The following is a 25548-nucleotide window of genomic DNA, read 5'->3' as shown; positions in this document are numbered from 1 at the left end:
TGAACTGGATTTTGAAGAATATATACAATTTTATTAAGCGAAACAGGAAGTAAGGGCATTAAGGCACAAAAGAACAGAGCATGAGAAAAGTCAAGGTGTACTGAAAGGGCTTGATGGATTTAGAAAAGGTAGACAACTTAAAATAACAAGTCAAGGAAGATGTTGTATAAAATAAACTTTGAGTCAGAGCTATAGGTAAAGGGCATGAGGTTAGTAGATGAACTTGTTGGCATCTATTTTGGGTTTGCAGAGGCCTTTTTTCTTACTTTCTGGTTAGATGTGTTTGGAATTATCACATATTCAGGCTGTAAGTAGGTAAACTGTCATTGCCATATGGGGCTTTTTTGCATTGTGATTTTTTCCACTAATCAACCTCAGTTTACTGGTAAATACGCATGTGTAGCTTAACTATAACATGTACATACTAAAATACAACTGCAACCCACTAGACTGTGAGTTCTGTGAAGGCATGGACATCTGTTTTCTTCATTGTTGATGCCACAGCCCCTAGAGCACTTAAATGTTTGTTGACTGAATAAATTGCACATGCTGCATTTATGTTTTGCTTTACATAAGTTTACCTACTTATAGTCCTATTATACAGTAATTTCAAACACATCCAACCAAAAAGTAAGAAAATGGGCCTCTGCAAACCCAAAATAGATGTTAAATGAGTTCATCTACTAACCTCATGCCCTTTAGCTCTAGTTCTGACTCAAAGTTTATTTTAGAAAACATCTTTCTCGACGTGTAATTTTAAGTTGTCTGCCTTTTCAAAATCCATCAAGTCATGAAAATCATTTTCATGTCTATGACCTTCTTTTATCCTATTGACATAACACAAATAAAAGCAAGCACCATTTTAAATGAGAAAGTACTCACCCATGCCTGGTTCTTCTGTCTCCCATCACTATAGCCTTAATGCTTCCGTGGCAACATTTAAGAATGGCACACACATCCCCACCTTTAAAGCTACTACTAGCTCATCCCCAAAACAGCCACGCAAATTTTTCTCCACATAAAAGACTTCTACAAATCAAACAACCAGTGCAGTAGTATTGACGATTTTGTTTTTTAGAGTATTTATGCCATCTGTTACATCTGGCTTATAACAGGGTGAACTGAATTGACAAGTGATACCCAATTACAGTAATTATTCTAGGGCCCACAGAATCACCTGGAGGGCTTGTTAAAGCACAAATTGCTTCTCTCCCCCACCTCTTCCTACTGCCAGTTTCTGCTTCAGTAAACCTGGAGAGAGCACAAGAATTTGCATTTTTAACAAGCTCTCAGGTGATGCTGATGCTGCTGGTCCAGGGACCACATCTTGAGAACCACAGATCTGGAAAATCAGGATAATTCATTCATTCTATTATTGTAATTACATCAGTATGCCCTCTGCCTTTACGTTTAACTTTTTTTCCTACTTTTAATCCACATCAATCTTCAGTCATATGCAGAAATAAATGTTCAGATACAGAAATAAATCTTAATTCGGATACATTATTTCATGAAAACCGAAGATTCATTCATCCTCTTGCTAATTAAAATGAGTTAAAAGCAGAAAAAAGTACACGACACAAAAGGGGTAGGTAACTGCAGAGAATTAGTATAACACTAATTTTAAATGAAATATTTCAATTTAGGACACATTTCTAGCACCCAAACAGAAACGATATTTTGCTAAAATCCTAAATAAAATTTTCTAACTATATGAATAGAAAATCAGACCCATATTTCCAAATGAATGGAATTTTCATTATGGAATCAAGTTACTTGGTTCATAAACTTAGTATGTAGAAGCTCTATGCTTCCTTTGGACAAACTGGAAAACAGCTGTTCTGGTTTTTCTTCTCCAAGCCTTAATTTCACAGAGAAGAGCTAATATTCTCTTGTCTAGTATACCATAAAGCACATCACAGTGTTTCCCATTATGAGATTTATCTTGTTTATTTTGAAGTTCAAAAGGCAATGACTGTCTGGCCAAGTCAGGGCTCATGAAGTTCTAAAGGTTGATGAGCTCAATTTTTAAATAAAATGCCATCCTGTGCACACACCATTTTAAATCTAGGAATCGGTATTTACATAGCTGTTAAATGATCTTCCATGTTACAATCAAAATATCTACATATACTATACGAATATGTGCAGATATATGCTGAAAACTCTAATGAAAATAAAACGAAAGAAATTCTCTCTTTTCAAGAGTTGATAATTAGAATGTTTATTGATTCTAAAGTTCATTAGCCTGGTAGTAGTATCAGTTCAAATACTATCCTTTAAGTTTGCAGTTTCTCAGGTGCACACACAAATATTCCACAGATGCATACAAAGCAGTTTTAATCCCTAAAAAACAATAAAAACATCATTACAATAATCTGATTTACCTAATCTTCTGCCCTAAAAGAATACCAAATGGAGAATTGACAGCAGAAAATACTACAGTGATAACTGCTTTCATCAATGGACCCCAAAATGCTCTATGAAATACTTCCAAGAAAACAATGTCTTTATATTTACATAATGGAGGCCAGAATTTTAAAGAATTATGAAGAATTCCTACTCCTCATATGTGGAAATAAGCCAGATCAGAAAGTAGAAGCTCCCATTAATGACAGAACATTTCAACATTAGATTTATCAGGGGAGTTATGCTGCCTCTGAAGCATATTCTCATGACAAAATGGAATAGCCCTGATGGTAGAATGTATGTGGGAATCTCTCATTTAAAAACCCTGAGAGAGAAGGTTAGGATTGAAGCATTTGCTCAAGTCATAAAACTCGTAACTTCACAGCTCTTAAGGAATTTTATGTTTCATTAAAAAATGAAACAAATGAGACTTTAAAGAATCATCAATAAACCAAAAATCAAAGTTTTTGCTCTTCTCAACAAAATGGAAAGCAAAGGCAGAGCCTCGACCACCGTCTTCACAAATGCTGTGCCAACCCTGCCTTCCCCTCCGCTCTTCTCCCCTGCCCTCCCCTCCCCTCCCTTCCCTTCCTAGGAATGACCCTGTAAGCTATTGCTCTCAGGAATCCCTGCTAGGTGGCTTCTGGTTAGATTTGCATAATGGGATAAGGCAGGAGAGTGAGGGCCAAAGGAAGGGAAACCCCAAGATGTGCCAGCCCTTTTCTCTGTCTTCAGCAGGATCTCTAGGAAATAGCTGCTTCTTCCCTGTGGTCTTAGCTCCTACACACACACATTCTCTCTCTCTCTCTCTCTCTCTCTCTCTCATTGTTTCCAAATTACAAAACCCAATCCAGATGTAGAAATAGAATATTCAAGACCTAAATGGACCCACTGAACCCAACAAGTACTAATCTAGTGCTAAGGTGGGGTCTTCCCAACATTAAATCTGCCCGGCCACCAATTCTGCACCTGATGGACCAGTAGCTGATGGGAGCTTGTCTCGGCATTGTAACCAATATTATTAGCATGAAGAGCTAGACAATACCAAGGTTGTGCACAGACCACTGGTACATTTCTACTGTTATAAATGAATTAATATCCTATCTATAAACCTGAGCTTCAGTGCTCCATCTCAAGCTGGCATTAACTATACTAATTCAACTGACAAAAGTCTCCAATGATTTAATTAGAGATGCATACAGAAGGGAAAAAGCAAAGCAAAACACAAATATATGCTGCCATGTAAATGCTAAATGTTATTTTGAAGAGCTCAAGTTCCACCCCCTCCTTCTTAGAAACACTATGTGCTAAATGAATTTGTCAATGCTGATACAAACATTTTCCATGTGAAGTGGAATATCTTCCTAAGGGAGATTTGTTTCCTGAGACATTTGTAAACCTCCTTAGCATCGCCAATTAGGCATCCTGATTCCACCATTTATGATCAGGCACATTATTTCACTGCTATTAAAGCCTCAGCTTTCACATCTATAAAATGGTTTAGTAACAGGACCAACCTCATGGGGTTGTAGTGAAGTTTGAACATTGGTGATGCTGTTGCTTAGTATGGGTCTGGGACTGGGATTGGAAAGGCTCTGCTTGAACCCTCTTTGGGGCTTCCTAAGCTGGTAGAAATAGTTTTCTGAGGACTTGGTGTTTGTCAGAAGCTTGTGCTTCTGACCCATAAATGGGTTAAATCAGATATTGCATATAAAGTTAAATGGTATTGCCTAGCATATAGTCAGAAGTCAATAAATCTTAGCTATGATATTATTGCCAGCTACAACTTCATGCCAGTAACTGGAAAGGGATATAATAAAAAAAAGTTGCTGATCTATATATTATTTGGTTAAAACAATAATAATAATTATAACAATAAACAACTAGCAGGCTAAAATATCTTCAGAACATGTAAAAATCCTATTTTCAGCTTCCACTTTCAACTGAGAGGCATAATTGAATCACCGTATGCCATTGGTCCCTAAATGGGCTTCCAGACCAAGAAAAGCTCAAATGTGTTTAAAAGGAGAGGCAATTCAGGGAGCAGAGGAATAACATATGAAGCACAAGCTTCTGACAAACATCGGGTGCTCAGAAAACTACTTCCACCAGCCTTAGGAAGCCCCAAAGAGGATTCAGGCAGAGCCCTTTCCAATCCTAGGCTCTGACCTATACTAAGCAATAGCATCACTAAAATTCAAATACAATTTTAGGCCTGTCATCTAACAATCTAGAGTTTTTCATTGAAAACATATTTACCCTTTTCTTCTATGAAATATCATGCTCTGTTCTCTTTCAGTGTCCATTTGTTGTATATCCCATATATATCCATCTAGGGTCTAGCTAAATAAAGCTGATGGATATAGTTCTAAAAAAACATAGTTCTGGAACCATAAAAACAAACAATACCCCTTTGTATCTCAGGATCTATCAGTATTTAGTGTATCTCAGTGGGAAATTTATATTTACCTACCTTTTAAAAGCTAACATTTGTTTATCTGTGCTACCAGGTCTATTTTCTGAAAGAGAGCAGAAAAGAAAGAGAAAATATATAAAATGGAAAAGATTGTGACATGGATATGGAATAATGATAGATCATAACTTAGAATAGAAGGTACATAGGAAATTAAATTTAAAAAATAGAACATATTTTTATAAACTAAAATGAAATACACTGTAAATATTCTAGGTTTAAATCCATGTATTGTAAGAAGGGATAAAGATGTTGCCTTTTTTTTTCCCCTTGTGCTCTTAATATTATTACCATCTGGCTGCAGCAGATAGATCTTAAGTAACTGTATTTATCATTTAGAGAAACATAGAGCAAGAACCTGGACATTTTCAGTGGATTGTCCAAGGGATAGGTGAGGAGGGGACATTTTCAAGAGGAAGACTTTCCCATACTTATTCACTTTCCAGGGCTTCTCAGAAAGTTCTCCCTGAGGTCAGGAGCTGACATTCAATGCCCTGCACTTGATGTTAAACTAATCAAAAGCACAAGAGGGAGGTCATGCTTTTAAAATTCAGAGGAAGGAAAGGGACAGAAGCCTCCTGGCGGGAACACCTCCACCCCACCCATCCACCCCCAACAAGATGAGATGCCTTCCTTCCTTCTCTTCCATACAACAATCTTTTATTATCCAGAATTTGTATCCCTTAACATAGAGTATCTTTCGTTGCTCTTTTTCTCAAGTTACAAATGATATATCTGAATTTTGCCTTCAATTTTTGGCTTCATAAATATTATCTGACTCCTTCAACGTCTTTTCCTATTTCAAAATATGGGAAAATTGGGCATCGCAACTCAGTGGACTTAACACTTCACGGTCCAGCAAAGGACTATGAAGAATCACACTTTATGTTTGCATATTGTTCTACAGCATACGAAAGCTTTCATGTATATTCTCTTTTGTTCCTCATCACAAACATCTAAGGTAGGTAAGAAAGATGGCACTGTTTTTTACGTCCTCTGAGAGAAAACTGAGGGTCTGAAAAATAGTTGGGAATGTTGACACTATGCACATGGGTAGACAGAGAGACAGAAGAGTTGTGGTTAAATTTCCCATAAAGGCCTTACAACTATTAAGTGATAGAATTTAAATTCCTTCCAGAATGTCTGACTCTGGATTTTGTATATACAAATTGACAACTGTTCCGATCCAAAATGTGGCTTAGGGAGATTTAGCAACTTTAATACGTATAACCAAAAGCATTAAACACTGGGATAGAGGGGAAAACATTATCTAAGAGATTTAAAATTTATACTGCCCATAGCTAAAGACATGCATATATAAGCCCAATATGTAGTAAAAAGACTATGAAAGAGAGATCATAAAACAGGATGATAAAAGAAAATAATTGTACATAGTTCTCTACAACTAATGTAAGATTGCACAACTAATATATATGTGCTCAATGTTTAAAGTAAATGGTTAGTTAATTGGGAAAATGACATGAAATAATAATAAGCCAAAACTTCAAAGATGAACCGTGAAAAAGTAAGACTCCTCCCCATACCAAATCCTCAACCCAATTCTTCAGTTTCTTCTGTATCTTTCTAAACATTTTGCATACATTTATACAAAATGTACACACACACACACACACACACACACACACACACACACACACAGAGGAAATTTGAGGGTTTTGTTGTTTTATGTCAACAGTAGCATACTATAGAACTGCTCTTTTCATTCAGAATATATCAGCGTATTTTCTAAATCAATACATGTAAATCTACTTCTTTAAAAATTGTATAGGCTTTTTTCCCCAATATAAGGTCTTAAGATCCCCAAGTATTAATTTCTCTATCATAGCATTTTTCAGGGACATAAATTGCATGACTAGAGAACAAACACTTTATTGTCATGAAACTAATTCATACTAAGACTGACAAATTTTTAACAAAACTAACTGGGAGCATGTAATAAAAACTGTACACAGACAATTTCAAAACTCCATAAGAAAGCCTCTTTCCATTGAGCTCTTGAAGGAGAATCAGAACCTTTTGGAAAACAGCACTGAGCTATTAAAATGTTAATAGAAATTTATCCCTTAAGTCTTAGTACACATAGTACAAGCAGAGGTCATTTGGGAAACTAAACATCCTGTAAGCTATTCTCTCTTTTTTGTCTCTCTCTCCCCACTTTGTCCCTCTCTTCATTCTCTCTCCCCCTCCCTGCCCGCCAATCAAAGTTGATACAATATAACAAATTTTAAAAGTCAGGTCTCTATGTATATCAGCATAGAGACTTCATATAAATTCAATGTTATTTGGATTTTATGCTTAACTCAGAACAAATTTATTTACTTCTTTACTAAAAAGCATACCTAAAAATAAAAATCAATATTGATTTTGCAGAGAACAGCAAATACTCGAAGAGATAAAATATGATATTAAAAGTATGCTATTTTGTTCCCTATTACCCAAGTGATATCCAAATACAATTCTAGCCTTCCAAAATAAGAGATGGAAAATGAATCAACATCAGAATTAACACCTTAATGCCCATACATTGTTGGAAAACAGCAATGTCACCATGTAAAATGTGTGACCGGCCCAAATTAGATTGGTCACCAAAAATGCACCTTCCAGGATGTCAGATAGGGTGTACACAGAATTCCTACAGAATTCAATAAACAGCCATACTGAAACATATCACCAAAGATGCTTTGTGACTTAAGAAGTATTTGCAGGAAAAAAACTTTTCCATTAGTGCTTTTTAAATTCCTTGAGAGAAATGAACATGGAGTTTGACTTCTACTCTTGATAATGGTAGAATAAGTGATTCAATCCTCTCAGAGGACGACTAGAAAAACTGGACAAATTTAAAGAAATAGGCTATTAAAGGCACACAGACCTCTCAAGTACAGTAAAGATTTTCTGGGAAAGGAGTCTAGGTAAATGTAAGTCTGAAGCAACTTCTTTCCATGGGAATTTACATGGATTCCAGCACGGAGAACTAGAAACTGAGAGGCTGAACAGGATTTGCAATATCCTCTTGGTGCCCAGGCCACAGAGATTGGTCTCTAGGGCCTATAAAGGTTTGGGGACTTTGGGAGGCAGAGGCGGGTGGATCACCTGAGGTCAGAAGTTCAAGATCAGCATGGCCAACATGGTGAAACCCTGTCTCTACTAAAAATACAAAAAAATTAGTCTGGCATGGTGGCAGGCACCTGTAATCCCAGCTACTAGGGAGGCGGAGGCGGTAGAATCGCTCGAACCCAGGAGGCAGAGGTTGCAAAGAGCTGAGATCGCGCCATTGTACTCCAGCCTGGACGACAAGGGCAAAACTCCATCTCAAAAAAAAAAAAAATGGGTTGGAGAAAAACTTGCAGGAGTCCCTTACTTTGGTTGTGATCCCTAAAGGCTGTTCCTAAGGAGTAAAGGTGAGCATAACTTCAGCCCCTCAAAGGGGCTGCAACTCAGCTTTGAATTATTGCAATATTTGAGACGGGAAAAGAGATCTTTCTACCAACTAGTCTCCCCAGTTTCTTAAAATGTTAGCACACCCAGGCAACTGGCAGAAGGAAATATAAACCCTAACTGTTAAAAAGAGATCATCATCTGTATGAGTTATCAGTTGCTGCTTACAACATCATTCCAGATTTAGTGGCTTAAAACAAGATATATTTATCATCTCACAGTTTTGAGTCAGGAATCTAAGAGTAGCTTAGCTTGGTGGTTTTGCGTCAGGACTTTCAACAGGCTGCAATCAAGGTGCCAGATGAAGCCGCAATCATCTAAGCCTTGACTGGGTCTGAAGGAGCCACTTCCGGGTTCACTCAGCTGGCTGTTGGCAGGAGCTTCAGTTCCTCACTGTGGGCTCTCCATAGGGCTGCTCTCAATGTGCTTCTCCCAGAGAGATCCAAGAGCACGAGAGGAGTCCAACATGGAAGATACAATCTCAAAAGTGACATACCGGCCGGGTGCAGTGGCTCACGTCTGTAAATCCACCACTTTGGGAGGCTGAGGTAGGTGGATCACCTGAGGTTAGGAGCTCGAGACCAGCCTGGCCAACATCGGGAAACCCCGTCTCTACTAAAAATGCAAAAATTAGCTGAGCGTGGTGGTGCACCCCTGTAATACCAGCTACTTGGGAGGCTGAAATGGGAGAATTGCTTGAACCTGGGAGGTGGAGGCTGCAGTGGGCCAAGATTGCACCACTGAACTCCAACCTGGGTGACAGAGCGAGACCCCATCTCAAAAAAAAAAAAAAAGTAACATACAATTACTTCTGCCATTTGCTATCAGTAAGAAGTGAATTACTAAGTCCAGCTCACCCTCAAAAAAGGACACTACACAAGGATTGATGTCGTTGGGGGCAATCTTAGAGCCTGGATGCCTCATCACGCTGGGCCTCAAAGTATTTTTACAAACAGCTTTTCAAATACAATATCCACATACCATCAAAGGTAACCAGGAATGAAAAGAAAAATGACAAAAAGAAAAATACATTAGAAGAACAGATCTGTAAAGCTTCAGATATTAAAGCTGCATTGTCAGACAGAGGCTTTAAAATTTTACTGCACATTTTTTGTTGTTATTGATAAGGAAAAGATGATGAATTTTAACAGATAACTCTAAACCCAAAAATAATTAATTTAATTTAATTAAGTTTCAGATTTCTACTTCGCAGCTGGCTGGTGTAACCAGGACGGGACTTACCCTTTTGTCATAAACAACTAGAAAGCTGGACAAAATATAAGAACTAGCTCCTCTCAGACATCAGAGAACAAAGATACAAAATTGTGATCCCTGAGCTGAGAAAAACAAGGTGATTCTTACAGTTACCCAGTTTAGAGGCTGAGAGAAGACACAAGAGTCCTGGATCAGAGATGAAAGACTTCATGACTCATATCAAAAGCAGTCGCCATATATAGTATATTCATATCAATTACCCAAGCCTAAGTTTTAAGGGCAAGGAAGATGGCCAGATTATGCGTGCACACAGACAGAGTGGAAACAGAGCATAAAGAACCCATCACTTTATAGGGAGCAGTAAAGCCTGCTCTTCATCTTGAATGGAGACATTTACCTCATTCCTCAATGAGGAATGTAAATTATTCCTCATTGAGGAAATGCAACTCTTGCTGAAAATGCAACCCTGATAAATAATCCAGTGAAGAGTGGTCAGGACCTTGCATTCTTGGCATGCCCAGCAAGACATGTGGGGCCTAGTCAAATGCTAAGTGCATTTCATGTTAGGTAGATTAGAATGATAGTTCTAAAAGCTGAACTATTTTTTGCCAACTTACAAAACCAGACTGTTTATATTCAATGTTTTTATTAATCAAGTAAGACAATTATTGTTAAAACTAGGTTTTAAGAAACAGAGACAAGACTTTTTGTTTTAGTTCAGGAAATATAGATAGTGTATATTATACTTCCTTTACAAAAGGAAGTTTAAGATTTAACTAGATTTTTCTCTAATTCCTTTTCTATTTTAGCTTCCTTTACTGGCATATAAGTAATGCTTGGTCAACAAAGTTCCAAGAGAGCCCTCTTTTCCATATTCACAGGTATTAAGTATTATACACAAAAACTTTGTCAGCGTCTGGTACACTATTTCGTGCAGCATCTGTGAAGGTTACACAAGATTCCTGATTAAAGAATAATTTGAGGAAAATCCACAGCAAGAGATAGTTCCAATTACATCCAGAGATCATTCTAATTAACCTGGTATACATTTTTTAAAAAGAAAAAATCAAAATGTGTACAAGGATATAAAATCCATCTACATGTTTATGGAGCATATTTGTATAGAATAAAAAATAATTTATAAGCTTAGTATACAATATACCTGATGGCTGTTGACTTGTCCCATAAGTTACATATTTAACTTCAGTCTTGTACAAGCAAGCAAGGATTGCCAGGCATGAAATGATACCAGGTTATACTTCTTATTAGCAAAATAAGGTATATCCCAATAATTTACTTTTTTATACTGTATTTTAAATGGCTTTAACTCTACATATATACTTTATAGCTACCTACCGTAATAATTTAAACATGGAAGCCTAGCTCTTAAAATTGCTAAAATAATGAACATATTCAAAAGAAGCATTAGCCAATTCTTATAAGAAGTTTGCAGAAATGTCAAAAGTTTAAACAATGTTTGTAATTTCACCAAGAACAAAGAGGTGTACTATGTCCAAGTATAATACTTAATATATTTACATGTTTCTGGAAAAAGTGGAATGAAAATAGATATTTGTAGGTTGAATTATAATTTGAATGCATGATGGAAATTATACCTAAAGGCAATTTTGAAGAAATCATTTATAAAGCAAATGATTTCTTCATAAAATAAGTGTATTTTTATAAATCAGACTTGTTTAAAGCAAGGTATATCTTATATGCTTTATAAATGTTTGCCGAATGATATTCAATATCATAATCCCTGTAGTACAATGAAATCATTCTGTCATATGTTCATGCCAAGATTACTGAATAAGCATGAAACGGTTTTGAAGACACATGCACATTTGGGCATTGTGATGTGTAAAATCTGGCAGGTACACATTTAAATGAGTCTGACTAGGTAGTTGGTTTTAATGCCTGATCAGCATTACCCTAAAAGCAAAACCTCATCGGCCTGCTATTTGGTGTCCACAGTTCACTCTGATTAGTTGTTTCATATACAAAAGATTATTACATGTGGGCAGTGCTCCAGCCGGACATTCTTACCCCATGACTAGAGAGTTTTATGGCACATACATGTTTCATGAGCAGTAATATCACATTTTAAATGGTTTAGAATGTTTTCTCAGCTCATGTAGATACAAATCATAAAATAATCAAGTCCAAAATGTGCAGCAGTATTACAGAGTGCGTAAGGTTTAATCATAAGTGATTACACATAGAAAAAGTTAAGCATTTTCTTTTAGAATTTTTTCCAGGATTTTCTTGGAGCACTCATGTTATCTAAAGTTCTCCAATGCACAATCTTCTCCTCAGAATCATTCTTTTGCCTGGCTATTTCTCTAGGTTAAGCTTCTAATTATTCACTGGACACTTTTCTTTATGAATGTGTTTATTAAAATTCTCATCTGCCGTACAGTATAGAAATTCATTTGCTCTAAAGTCATGTTTTGATGGACTATCATGTTAATTTATGTTATACTAACATCCAGTTAACTAAAATTAGTCAGTTTCATAATGATATTTCTTTATGGCTATTGATAGAATGGTTTCTCTTAAAATAAAAATCCTACATTCATTAACTAATTTATTAAATTTATTCACTGATTCCTTCTCTGAATACCAACTTGGCTTTATCTGTTAGCTCTCCTAGGCATAGTAGTAACATACTATAAACTATTCATTAAAATGCCAAATGTGTATTGCCTACTATGTACCAGGCATTGGTTTCCTAAGACTAGTAAAATTTGGACCATGTTATTGTGAAGGCACTTAGAGTTTGGTGGAAGAAGAGAGAGAAGGGAGGAAGGAAGAGGGAGTGAAGAAGGAAGGAAACGGTGACTACGTAAAGTGATGGATATGTTAATTAGCCTAATTGTGGTGATCATTTAACAACTTACACATATATCAAAACATTGAGTTATACATCTTAAACATATACCATTTTTATTTGAGAATTATACTTCATTAAAGCTGAAAAATAGCAGATACATTTATACTCGCTTGTATAGTGAGAAAGAAACACTGGAGGCTGGGCGTGGTGGCTCAAGCCTGTAATCCCAGCACTTTGGGAGGCTGAGGCAGGCGGATCATGAGGTCAAGAGATCGAGACCATCCTGGCCAACATGGTGAAACCTCGTCTCTACTAAAAATACAAAAAGTAGCTGGGCATGGTGGTGTGCGCCTATAGTCCCAGCTACTTGGGAGGCTGAGGCAGGAGAATTGCTTGAACCCAGGAGACGGAGGTTGCAGTGAGCCGAGATTGTGCCATTGCACTTCAGCCTGGCACCTGGCAACAGAGTGACACTCTGTCTCAAAAAAAAAAAAAAAAAGAAACACTGGAAAGACATAAGAAACTAACAGAAAAGGTTGTTTATTGGGGTTAAGGGTGGCTGGTGAGCTGGGTAGACACAGGAGTGCAAACAAATCTTCCCAAAATAAATTTCTCTATTGTTTTTTACTTTCGGATCCCATAAATGTCCAAAATTTATGACATTTAATATAAAATTTTTTTAAGTGTATACAATACAACAGTGTATAAAAGTCTATAATTACTGAAGGAAAGATGCAAATTAGCTTTGAACTTCCTGGAAGTCATATCAAGTAGAGAATTATGTTTCAAAATTCGGATTTTCCCAATATTAAGACCTGAAAGGAATTTCTCCACTCTATTCTCATTAATCGGATATTCTGAGATGTAGTGAATGAGAATCAACATCTTCTTAATACATCCTTGTAAGTTTCAAATCATTCTCTTGCTTAAACTGTCAATACCCTCCAATTTGAGTGGGATAAATCTGAATCTCTTACTACAGTCTGTGACACCCTACATGACCTGGCTCTCATCTGTTCTTCCCTTTGATCACAAAGCTCCAACAGCACTGGTCTTCCTTCTGTCCCTTGACCATAGCAACCTCTTACCTGTTTCAGTGCCTTTGTACTTACTGTTCCTTTTCACCTTCAATGTCTCTCTCCCAGGCAGTATTAGCACAGCTGCCTCTTTATCATTCAGTCTCAACTATAACATCTTCCTCTTAGAGAAATCTTACCTTCCTACTCTCAATAAGGGCGCATCACCATGCACCCAGATATTCTTGAACCCATCCTGCTGTTTTTATTCTTTATAGCACTTTTTAAAGTCTTCTATTTTACTATTTTTATTTTCTGTCTGTCTTCTCCCACAAGAAAACAACTCTTAAAAGTTGCTGACTACCATCTTGTATCATCAGCTTTCTTCAACAGGGCCTGAGATGTAGTGGGTGGTCAATAAATAGTTGAATGAATGAGCGAATTACAATGAATTAGCGAATGCGAAAGAGAATGAAAGAAGCAAGAAATGGAAAGATGGAGACAGAGAAGAGAGAGAAAGGAAGGAATCTCTTAATGTTCAACAATTGTTAGCTGGGCACGGTGGCTCATTCCTGTAATTCCTGCACTTTGGGTGGCTGAGGTGGGAGGATCAATTGAGCCTCAATTAAGGAGTTAGAGACTAGCCTGTGCAACAAAGCAAGACCCCATCTGTACAAAAATAAAATAAAATAATTAGCCAGGTGTGGTGGCACTTGCCTGTAGTCTCAGCTACTTGGGTGGCTGAGGCAGGAGGATCACTTGAGCCTAGGAGTTCTAGGCTACAGTGAGCCATGATTGCACCATTGTACTTCAGCCTGGGTGACAGAGCAAGACCCTGTATCTAAAATAAAAAAAAAAGTCAAACAGCTGTGGCTAATATTAAATAAGATCTGTCAGCTAATTCTGATATTACCTTACATGAGGTTTTTAGACCCCAATGGCTATTTATTTAGAGTACAAAGTTTTAATGCTGCTGTATATATGTCACTGATCTCATAAGTTATGTATCTCAAAATTCATATTGGAAAAGTCCTAAAAGTTTAACTAATACCTGTAGTTAGATTAGATTTATCATAAATTTAGGTTTTTCAAAGCATCTTCCCCCCAAAAAAAATTCATAAAGCAAGACTAAGTATTGTGAAAAAGATTTTACCGCCTACCATCATACTTTTCCATTGTAATACTTGGTCAAAGTTAACTAACACTTATTCCTTTATAGCTGGAACTTCACATAGACTGGATTTGGGCAGCCACATTTATAAATCAAGAGAAGGAACTTGAGTTAAGTCAAGTTCCTCACTTGGATTTCTCACTGGGTTTCTGCAGTTGCATCATAGAAGCAATCTAACATCAAAACTTACCTTCTTCCAGCCCCTTCACAGTGGAAGAAGAGAAGAAGCCTACAAATGGTTTCTATTAATTGGCCCAGAATTTCACATCCTTTATTTCTTTGTGTGCTGGTTAGATTTTGTAACCATTGCCATGTGGCTTCAGGACACACTGACTTACTTAAAATCACACATTAAAAATGTTTCAACTCCAGAGTGTCTCTGACAGCCCAGTTTTTGTATCAGAATGATTCCACAATCTACACAATGTGCAAAATTACTCATACAAAGATTACTCCCTATTATTTGCATCTGTTAAGGTTCATGTGTGTTATTTATTGCAGCATAGGTCTGAAATAAATTATGGTTTAAGAATGTGTTCCTGATAATGCCCTTTTCATATCACAGCATGAGGATGACTGGTATGAAAGCCTTCCCACTTTTGATCAAACCATGCTTTCCTTTATTTTCAAGGTCAGCTATAAAAAGAGTTATGTTCCTAACTGAGTTAGAAATGGTTTATCGTAGTACCTTACTGGCTATCCTCAGTCACAGATGATTTTTTGCTTTTCAGTTAATAAACCCAGGGTTAAATTTAATATCCATTGGCCCTCCTGAGACCCATATGCACAATCCTAAGAGGACATCTGTCTCAGAGGGCAAACATCTCTGCCATCCCCAAAACTAAAGTCGCATTATGGTCATGTGCATAGCATTTGTTTTGTGTCTTTTCCATTCTCTAAACTTTAGAGAATGCTTTAGAGTGTGAGATTGAACTTTTCCCTGGAAGAGTAATTCTTTATGCAAATCTGTGCCCAATCTTCCCAAAAAGTGTGGAAAAAATATGGAAGCAGAAGCAGAGAACAGCAATGCTCACAGTCCAGATTTTGAAGGTGATGTGCAGTTAGGTCGGCGATTTAACACTGCTGGAGCTTTCAGACTGAAAAATCACGTTCTTATTTCAATAGTAATGGCATTAACGATTCTACTACAGATATTGTACGCCTTATGCCCTGTTAGTCTCTAACAAAAACAACTTGCTATTTAAAGTACAGCTCTGGGCAAAAAAAGGTGGTTTGGATTGCAAGAAGTTATTAATTAACATGACAGCAAAGCTTCAGGACATGAAACCACAAAGCAGCTCTCTGGCTGGTTGTCAACAGTGTCACACATATGTAAATAATCCACAGTTTTAAAAGGCTGTTTTCTCTTCTATACTTTATCCCCTTGACAATGATTGCAATTTTCTGTACTGAGATCTCTTCCAAGTCTAACATTTGTGATTACAGAACAGTATGAAAGTAATCTTGGTTCCAATTGTTTCTTTTTAAATCTCATAATAATAAAAGCATCCTAGAAATGAGCTCTGTCATATTCTTAAAGAAAACCGAGACAAATATCAGTATATCTATCCACTATAATCAAAGCTAGCAGGTAACAATAAAATTAAATTAAATGTTGTGGGCATACTTTTAAGCTATTTTTAAAGAATACTATATTTTTGTCAACATCTTAGAAAGTCCTCATTTTTCCCCTAAACCTTTGGCATATACGACATGTACAGGAAATTGTTCATTAAGACTAAGTGCAAGAGAAAGACTCACTCTCTCACTAAAATGTCTAAAATTAAGTGTATTTTATAATAATAATTTTTTAATGAACCACTAACACTGATGGAAGCATGAAGACTTAGTAAAACTGCCTTGGATATGAAAACTCATATTAAATATGTAGGTTTCAGAGATGACCCAACCCTGCCCACAGTACACAAACACACACTTGTGCCAAGTGACCAGCTGCAGGGAAAGAAGTGACTATGCTGTGAGAAATAATGGACTCTGATCATTAAGAGGAAGGGAGAGCTGATATTACACAATGCAGACAGGGGAGAATTCACTTGACACCCAGTTGACACATGCTAACATTTTTTGGTACTGCCTTTCCCAATTTAGATAGTAAATGGACAAATGTAGTGGATACAGCCCTAGAAGGGTTATGGTATTCAGGAGTTTGACCCCTCTGGAATGAAGATCTGAGTCACACCACCTTGAGTGAGAGGAATGGTAGCCAATGTGAGGGGATTCTAGAATGGGCAGGAGAGGAGGAAGATGATGAGTATCAGCTGCAGTCCCAAAACCATCTGCAGCAGAGAGATATGGCTCCTCCCACTGATCTTGTAAGTTTCCCCAGAAAAAGAAACGACCCAGAGTCCAGAATCCTGGAGAAGCAGCTCCCAGATGGAATAAAAACCTTAGGAAGCAAGTGGACCCAGGAAGCCCAACGGTGCTGTACTCGTTTCCTTAGGCTGCCAAAATAAAGTACCACAAACTAGCTGGCCTGAGACAACAGAAGTTCATTATCTCACAGTTCTTGAGGACAGAAATCTGAAATCTGAGCTGATATTAAAGGTAAGTAGGTGTGAGCAGGGCCATGCTCCCTGCACGGGCTCTAAGGAACAATCTGCCTTGCCCTTTTCAGCTTTTGGTGACTCCTGGTATGTCTTGCTTTGTGGCAGTGTAACTCCAGTCTCTGCCTCCATCTTCACACGGCCTTCTCCTCTGTCTCAAACTTCCCTTTCCCTTGTCTTATGACACCAATAACTGGAATTAGAGTCCACCCTAAATCCAATATGATCTCATCTTCAGAGCATTAACTTACATCAACAAAGTTCCTATTTCTAAATAAGGTCACAGTCACAGGTGGGCTGCAGTGGATAGCCCAGAGCCCTGCCCAGAATCCCCTTTCAAGCCCAGACACTCCTTCCCCTAGCAGGCAGTGAAGTGTCCCCCAGGAAAATGCCCTCAGTGACAGGGAGCTGCCTCACGCAATACTATGCCCTTTCCTCAGGGGCAACCCCGTGACTCAATTCAGCACAGATCTGAAGGGCGCCTCCAGCCCAGATCTCCCTACAGGACAGGCTGAGGTCTTGCTGTGTTTGCATCATGGTTCACCTTTCTCTCTGCCCAATCCTGCTGCCCTCACTCCATTCCAGGTGTGGTTCCCAAGAGCACACACCAATAAACTTCCTCCATACAAGTCTTCACCTCAGCAGCCATTTCCAGGCAAGCTGACCCTCAGGCTCCCTGACCTCTAGCCAAGCCTCTTGGCCACTTACTAGCTGGAGAATTTTGGACAGGATACTTAACCACACTACTCCCAATTTTTCTTTTATGGGGATAATAGCAACACCTTCCATGCAGGTGTTGTGAGAATGAAACAAGTTAATTAATCCAGATTTTTTAGAATGCTGCCTGGCAACATAGGAAGTGCTCCATAAATGTTGATTACAAGCTATTATTATAAGCATGTTTTCTTCTGTAGACAAAACATGCATTAAGGAATGAATTCGTTTTTATATTAACATTGTATTCTTTTTTAGCTTTTCCTAAGTTATAAATCAGTAGGACAATGAATCTAAAAGCAATAAGTTATAATTTATATTATTTCTGGTAATCTAATTATAACAAAATTGAAGTATTACTCCTTTTTAAAATCACTATTATCATAATTTCCACATTAATTAATTTTCAGCAAGGGAATGAAATAAGTGGTTTCTGTATTCCTTATACATATCAAAGCAACAAATGTACTGAACTCCTTCTGTAAACTTACGTATTTACTCTAAATTTAATATATCAAACCCAACAAAATCAGAAAGGGGCAAAACTGTAATTTAAATTGAAGGCTTAATATATCAAAGTGGCTCTGGATCTTAAAATGTATTAGCCAATTAAAATATCAGAAAAGTACCCTATAGAGTTCTTCCCATCAAGGCTATAAATTAACCCTTGGAGAACAATATAAACTTCCAAGGGTAGAGTCATTTAATTCATAAGCTTAAAGTGCTGAAATCTTAAAGGAATAAATTAGCCATACTTTTTTTCCTTTTTTTGCATTTAGTGTAGCCATATCTTAAATTAATTTTTCTCAGGATTAGGATGTATTACTTACGACCATGTCCAGTCCCATTATTTGTTAGGACAAAAGCAAGTAAGTCCTAGTTAGTCAAAGTAAATCAAAAAAATTAATCCAGCAGACAGAGGACTCACATGCTGTTTACCTTTATGTAGTAAATATTTCCCACATTGCTTCACCCAGCAATCTCACCCAGTCCAGTAAGCGCCAGCCCTAAGAACGATGTCTGGTTGCCTATCCATGTCTCTACTTGTAGGAAATAGCTGACACTTTTTAAGTGCTTACATATGCTAGTGCTTCAAATACATTATCTTCAATTCTCAAAATAACCCTTCAAAGTACATATTATTATCCCATTTTCTAGATGAATAAAATGAATTTCAATACACACAGCTTATAAAACACAGAGCTAGATAGATCCAAGCCTATCTGTTCTTTCCTCTTGCTGTGTCCCACTGAGCACATAACTATTAATAAATCAACTCATATTCTGCTTAAAAGGATTGGGAAAGTACCTAACAATATTGGCATTTCTCCCAAAACGAGAGGAACTATATCTACTATTATCATTTTTTTAAGTTTTCAACTGGTTTATTTTTCAAGTTAGAGAATAGAATTAACTAAAACGTTAAAATATTGTTGTATTCTCAAATCTGCTACCCAAATTTTTTGCATAAAAATGAGAAACATATCTGCCTTTTAAAAAGTGATTTCTTACAAGTGGAGACTCAAGGCTAAAAGACTAAACAGCAAATTATTAACTTGAGACATTTGAGAAACAAAATCACTCATAATATTTCTGCTAATATGCAAAATTCATAGCTCTTCATATGCTGACAGTAAAAAGAGGCACGGACAAAGATCAAGTTTTTTACATGAAATGAAAAGATCTGTCTGATACTAAATTACAACCCGAAAAGGGTATTAACTGTTGTACTGTTTTATAATGTCTACGGCAGACATTTCAATGACTGCACTGCTGTAAGAACATGAAAGATTATAGACAGAATTCACTGTTACCCTGTAGAATGTACCCAATTCTTCCAGCAATCAACATTCATTTTTGTGGTTACCATGCAGATCATTTCATTTTATCACTGAACAAATTTTACTTTTATTATGTGTCAATCATTTTACTAAGCAGTTAGCAGTAGGCAATATAGATAAGGTCTCTGCCATCAACTCATGATGCTTACAATGAGCAGGGAAGCACACTGAGCATTTACCTGTGAGAAGAATGCTACAGAAGATGATATGCATTATGCAATATCAGGAAATGCCAGGTTCTATCTGATACACGATAAGAGATATTATCTTTAGTATCACATAATGCATATTATCTTTGAGTGTTTATAAGATGGTAACTTAACAAGCAGTGGGCAAGTGGGGAGCTTAGGTAGTCAAGAAAGGATTCCTAAGGACGTAATATTTTTAAGAAACAAGTAAAAGTTAGCTAAGGGAAGGAGAGACTCATGGCAGAGAGGACAAGGATAGCATATTCAACACAAAGTGTCTTACTCAGCTCAGGCTGCTGTAACAAAATACTGTAGGCTGGGAGGCTTAAACACTTAAACAATAGAAGTTTATTTCTCATGGTTCTGGAGGCTGGAAGTCCAAACTCAAAGTGCCAGCATGGTTAGGGCCTGGTGAGGGCCCTCCTCCTGGTTTGTAGACAGGTAAATTCTTGTTGTACCCTCACGTGTAGAAAGAGATCCAACTCCTCTCTCTCTTATTAGGGCAATAATCCCATCATGCAGATGAAACCCTCACAACTTCATCTAAACCTAATTATCTCCCAAAGGCCCCATCTCCCAATACTATCACATTGAGGATTAGGACTTCAACGTATGAATTTTGGGGACATACAAACATTCAGATCATAACATAGCACAAAGGCCTGAGCTGAGAAAAAGCATGATGCCCTTTTGAAATACAGGAAGAGTCCCTTGAAACAAGGATAGAGAGGCAGGCAGAATGGATTAAGATGTGAACTTGATCTTACAAGCAGTGCAAAGCCCTGGAAGGTGTTAAGCATGAGTAACATAATCAGATCTGTGTTATAGATGATTTTGAAAGAAAGCAATTACCAAAGGAAACGTCAGTTTCTATCTGATGCATGATAAGAGAACATTGTACTCAGTGAGAGATAATTGTGAGATACTTGGGCTCCAGAGCCTTGACTCTCAAAACGAGAAATAGCAAAATAAATGTCCACTTAAGATGAAAGTGTCTTTGGCATTCAAAACTTAGTCTTTACAATTTTTAACAATCTTAGGTGGTTCTTAACATGTGGACAGAGCTTGCTAAGGACTGATGCTCCTCAAAGGGGCCACAGTGAATGACTTTTCCTACATGTCCTAGTCAACCCCAAACAGGGTGGGAGATATTATCAGCTAATTCATGGACTTGATTTCTATTTCTACTTTCCCATGAAGGATTATCACAGTTATTCAATTAAAATTCCATAATCATAAATATACAAAATTATTTGTTCACACAGAGTGAAGCTAAAAAATGCTTAAATAATTTTAGGCCAGTGCAGTGGGTCACTCCTGCAATCCCAGCACTTTGGGAGGCCAAGGCAGGTGGATCACGAGGTCAGGAGATTGAGACCATCCTGGCCAACATGGTGAAACTCCATTGCTACGAAAAATACAAAAATTATCTGAGTGTGGTGGCACACACCTGTAGTCCCAGGAACTAGGGAGGCTGAGACATGAGAATCGCGTGAACCCAGGAGGTGCAGGTTGCAGTGAGCCGAGATCACACCACTGCACTCCAGCCTGCTGACAGAGCGAGACTCCATCTCAAAAATAATAATAATAATTTTTAACTGTTAAAACTTAGTACAAGTAACACTAGTTAATCCAAGACACATTGACCTAGTAAACCTTTGCAGCTGTACACAGTAGCTATCAGTCAAGAACAATGTAATATATTATACAACTAGAGTAAAATTCTACAGGCTTTATTTTTGAAGGACTCCTACTATTAAGTCTTAATCATCTGAATCTCATTGGAATTAATAGAAATTGAAATGCAAAAATAAAGCAGGAGTTCTGCTTCTGGTATAGCTGAGTATATGCCTACTGAAACCTCCTGCATGTAACAACTGTAAACTTTAAATAAAACAAAACCGAAAATACCTTAACCTTCTAGGGGGTAAATAAAAGCACTCCGATTTTTACAAGGGGTCCAAAATGGAAGAATGAACCAATATGGAGTTGGCTTCCCATTTTTTAGGTTTATTTATTTAGGCTGTGAAGCTGAGGATGGGCAGCAGTCAAGACACCATACAGGGTGGCTAGAATCACTAGAAACACACAGTCTTTCTGGATGCCAGGACCTTAGCATAGGGTTCTGGGCAATCATAGCCATTAGAGAGAGAAAAGGAAATCTTAGAGAGGGGAAATCCAGGCAAGTTTGAAATTCTGTATATAAAGTATATGCCCAAATTTCTGACTGACCTCTGAGCTCCACATGTATGGGATATGGACTGAAAACAGCCCAGTTAAGAAAAAACAGAACTGAAAAGGTACTTGCCCAGGTGCCTGAGACTCAGAATCTGCAATTTGAGTCCAATTAAGTTAATTACCTGCTAAAACAAAAATATCAACATTATTTAGAAGAACATAACACTCAGAAGAATCTACAGTCTCCACAATATCACATACACAATGTCCAGAAAACAATGCAAAAGTATTCAATATCTGAATAACTAGAGAAATATGATACATTTACAGGACAAAAAACAATGAAAGAAGCCAATCGCAGATGACACAGATGCTAGGATTCACAGATAAAAACTTTAAAGCCGCTATTACAGTTATATGAGGTAAAGGAAGACACTCTTGTAATGAATGAAAAGATAGTTAATATCAGCAAAGAAACAGAAACTATAAGACTGAATAAAATGAAAATTCTGTAAGTAAAAAAATATAAATTAAAAATGTGTTTGAAGAGTTTAGGAGCAGGATGGTGATGAAGAACATGACAGTGAATTTGAAAATAATACAAACCATCTGATCTGAAGAATAGAAAAGAAAATTATTGAAAAGAAAAATGAACAGATCCTCAAGGCCACAGATCTAAAGGTCTAACATATGTGTATCTGACATCTCAGAAAGAGAGAAAAGAAAGAATGTGGCAGAAAAAAATATTTTAAAACAAAGAAAAAGCACTTTCTAGAAAGATTCCTAATTGCACATGGATAAGCTTTTCCATTTTAAAAAAAGTTTTCTACACAAGTAACAGACAAATGTGGTAACTGTGCTTCATATGTTGAAACGCATTTAGAGAAATAATGATAAAGTAGCATTAAGATATTATGAATTAGTGCTCCCCTCCCTGTGTCCATGTGTTCTCCTTGTGTGGGGGAGTGGGGGGGACAGCGGTGGGGGGAGTTGGGGAGGGATAGCATGGGGAGTAATGCCAGATATGGGTGAGGGGGAGGGAGGCAGCAAATCACACTGCCATGAATGCACCTATGCAACAACTTTGCATGTTTTTCACATGTACCCCAAAACCTAAAATGCAATTAAAAAAAAAAAAAAGATATTATGAATTTAGACTAGAGCACAGCTGTACTCCTCTGTATAAATGGCAAATCTGAATACTACTGTGTCCCCCCAAAAAAATCTTTCTTTTAAAATCTACTAAGATTCAAGACTTAAGGTAAATTTATTAAATTCGTTTTGTGGTATTAAGCGTTTGCTGTGATATGCATAGCATCTATATGTTTAATGCCAGCAAGCAAATGACCTCTAGTACCATCAAACATTAATTTATAAATTGCCCTTCCTGTCACCTCTCTTCTTTATGCTGGAAGCTGATAGAGGCAGTGGAAGTGAACCAGACATAAGCATGACAATTAGATTCTACACAAGAAAAATGCCATACAAAAATTCTTGTAAGATGAATCCAGGAAATATATCTGCCAGCACTGAAATATTGTGTTCTTGTTTATACACAATATAACAGAACAGCCTTTGTATTATTTTTAACCATTCATACTTAAAATAATCTATACTTCAAAGGAGAGTAAACAGTGCATAAGCTTAGATTGCTCTTTACTTCACAACTTGGTTCTTGTATAATAGATATTCTTAGGACCAGACAAGTCAATCTCTAAATAAACATTAACTTCCTCTGTGTTTCCAAACATAGAAATAAAGATGAACATACAACATGAGGAGTTTCTAACTAAACAATTGTTAAAAATCAAATCGTATTTAAGGCCATATACGGTAAGGCTAAAAATAATATTTAATCTCTTGAAATCATACCCATAACAATGGCTAATTCTACACAGTTAATTTAAATTAAGAACAAAGGAAATTTCAAAATAATCTGAACAAAAGAGCTTTGGAAGCTGGAGGACAGTCTGTCCTATTGAACAGAATTTTTAGATCAATTGTCATCGGTAATGAAGCCAATCAAAAATTGCCAAGTTCTATTTTGTTCTTTCCTCTTTGCTGTTCTCATGAAAGTGAAGCTCTACTACAGGTCTTCCCTGCCTTTTGCCATAATACATTTTTCAAAAGCATCAAGGGGATGGCATTTTCTAATCTGAGAATTTAGTGTGAAATAAATCAACAGTGTCATCAAAGCAAGTATTCAATAATTACAAATTACTACAAACATTTAAAATAGAAAATATAGATTTTAATTTCTATAAAGCATGCATAAACAATTTACTTGATTGCATGAAGGGCTATGAATATATCTAATCACGATACAAATAAATTCAACTGAAAAAAGTTTTACGTTAATATTATTTTTTAAATTTATTTTCTTTTTTCTTTTTTCTTTTTTTCACATGTACATTTCAAACTTTACTTTGTAAAGCTATTACAGCAGTTCTAACAAATAAAAAGCTTGCATTACTTCAACCTTAAAGCCTAATGAGCCTTCTTGTAAAGATTTTGATATTGTCAGAATAGTTAGCATAAAAACTATTAGAAAAAAATATATACTTATTTTTCACTGATGCAAGAGTTTTCTTATAATCAGTCAGTTCCTTTTCAGTGTGAAACAGCATAACAATTCACTGGAGTTGAAAAGCTTTGTTAAAGCAAATTTGCACTGGTTTAAAAACCTGTTTTAAGATGGTATCCACGTCAATAGAGTGAATCGGCAACCAACAGAATGGGAAAAAATTTTTGCAGCCTACCCGTCTGACAAAGGGCTGATATCCAGAATTTACAACGAGCTAAAACAGATTTACAAGAAAAAAACAAACAAGCCCATTCAAAAATGGGCGAAGGATATGAACAGATACTTTACAAAAGAAGACATACAGGAGGCCAACAAACATATAAAAAAGTGTTCATCATCACTGGTCATTAGAGAAATGCAAATCAAAACTACATTGAGATACCATCTCACGCCAGTTAGAATGGCAATCATTAAAAAATCTGAGACAACAGATGCTGGAGAGGATGTGGAGAAATAGGAACACTTTTACACTGTTGGTGGGAGTGTAAATTAGTTCAACCATTGTGGAAGACAGTGTGGCGATTCCTCAAGGACCTAGAAATAGAAATTCCATTTGACCCAGCAATCCCATTACTGGGCATATATCCAAAGGATTATAAATCATTCTACTATAAGGACACATGCACACGAATGTTCATTGCAGCACAGTTTACAATAGCAAAGACCTGGAACCAACCCAAATGCCCATCAGTGATAGACTGGACAGGAAAAATGTGGCACATATACACCATGGAATATTATGCAGCCATCAAAAACGATGAGTTCGCATCCTTTGTAGGGACGTGGATGAACCTGGAAACCATCATTCTCAGCAAACTGACACAAGAACAGAAAATCAAACATCACATGTTCTCACTCATAGGCGGGTGTTGAACAATGAGAACACATGGACACAGGGAGGGG

The 25548-nt window shown here is 36.9% G+C and overlaps 1 protein-coding gene across 1 annotated transcript in view; it reads right to left on the bottom strand.

Annotated features, from left to right (window-relative positions):
- The window catches only part of DCHS2 (dachsous cadherin-related 2), a 270255-nt gene that overhangs the window by 228819 nt on the left and 15888 nt on the right, over positions 1 to 25548 (bottom strand). The gene's annotated exons all lie outside the window — the stretch shown is intronic.

This window comes from Aotus nancymaae, unplaced genomic scaffold, assembly GCF_030222135.1.
Source record: "Aotus nancymaae isolate 86718 unplaced genomic scaffold, 86718_ANA_hifiasm-v0.15.2.pri h1tg000033l, whole genome shotgun sequence".
Classification (NCBI taxonomy): domain Eukaryota; kingdom Metazoa; phylum Chordata; class Mammalia; order Primates; family Aotidae; genus Aotus; species Aotus nancymaae.
The sequence above is the reverse complement of the archived record's forward strand: the minus strand, read 5'-3'. Positions and strand labels throughout refer to the sequence as shown.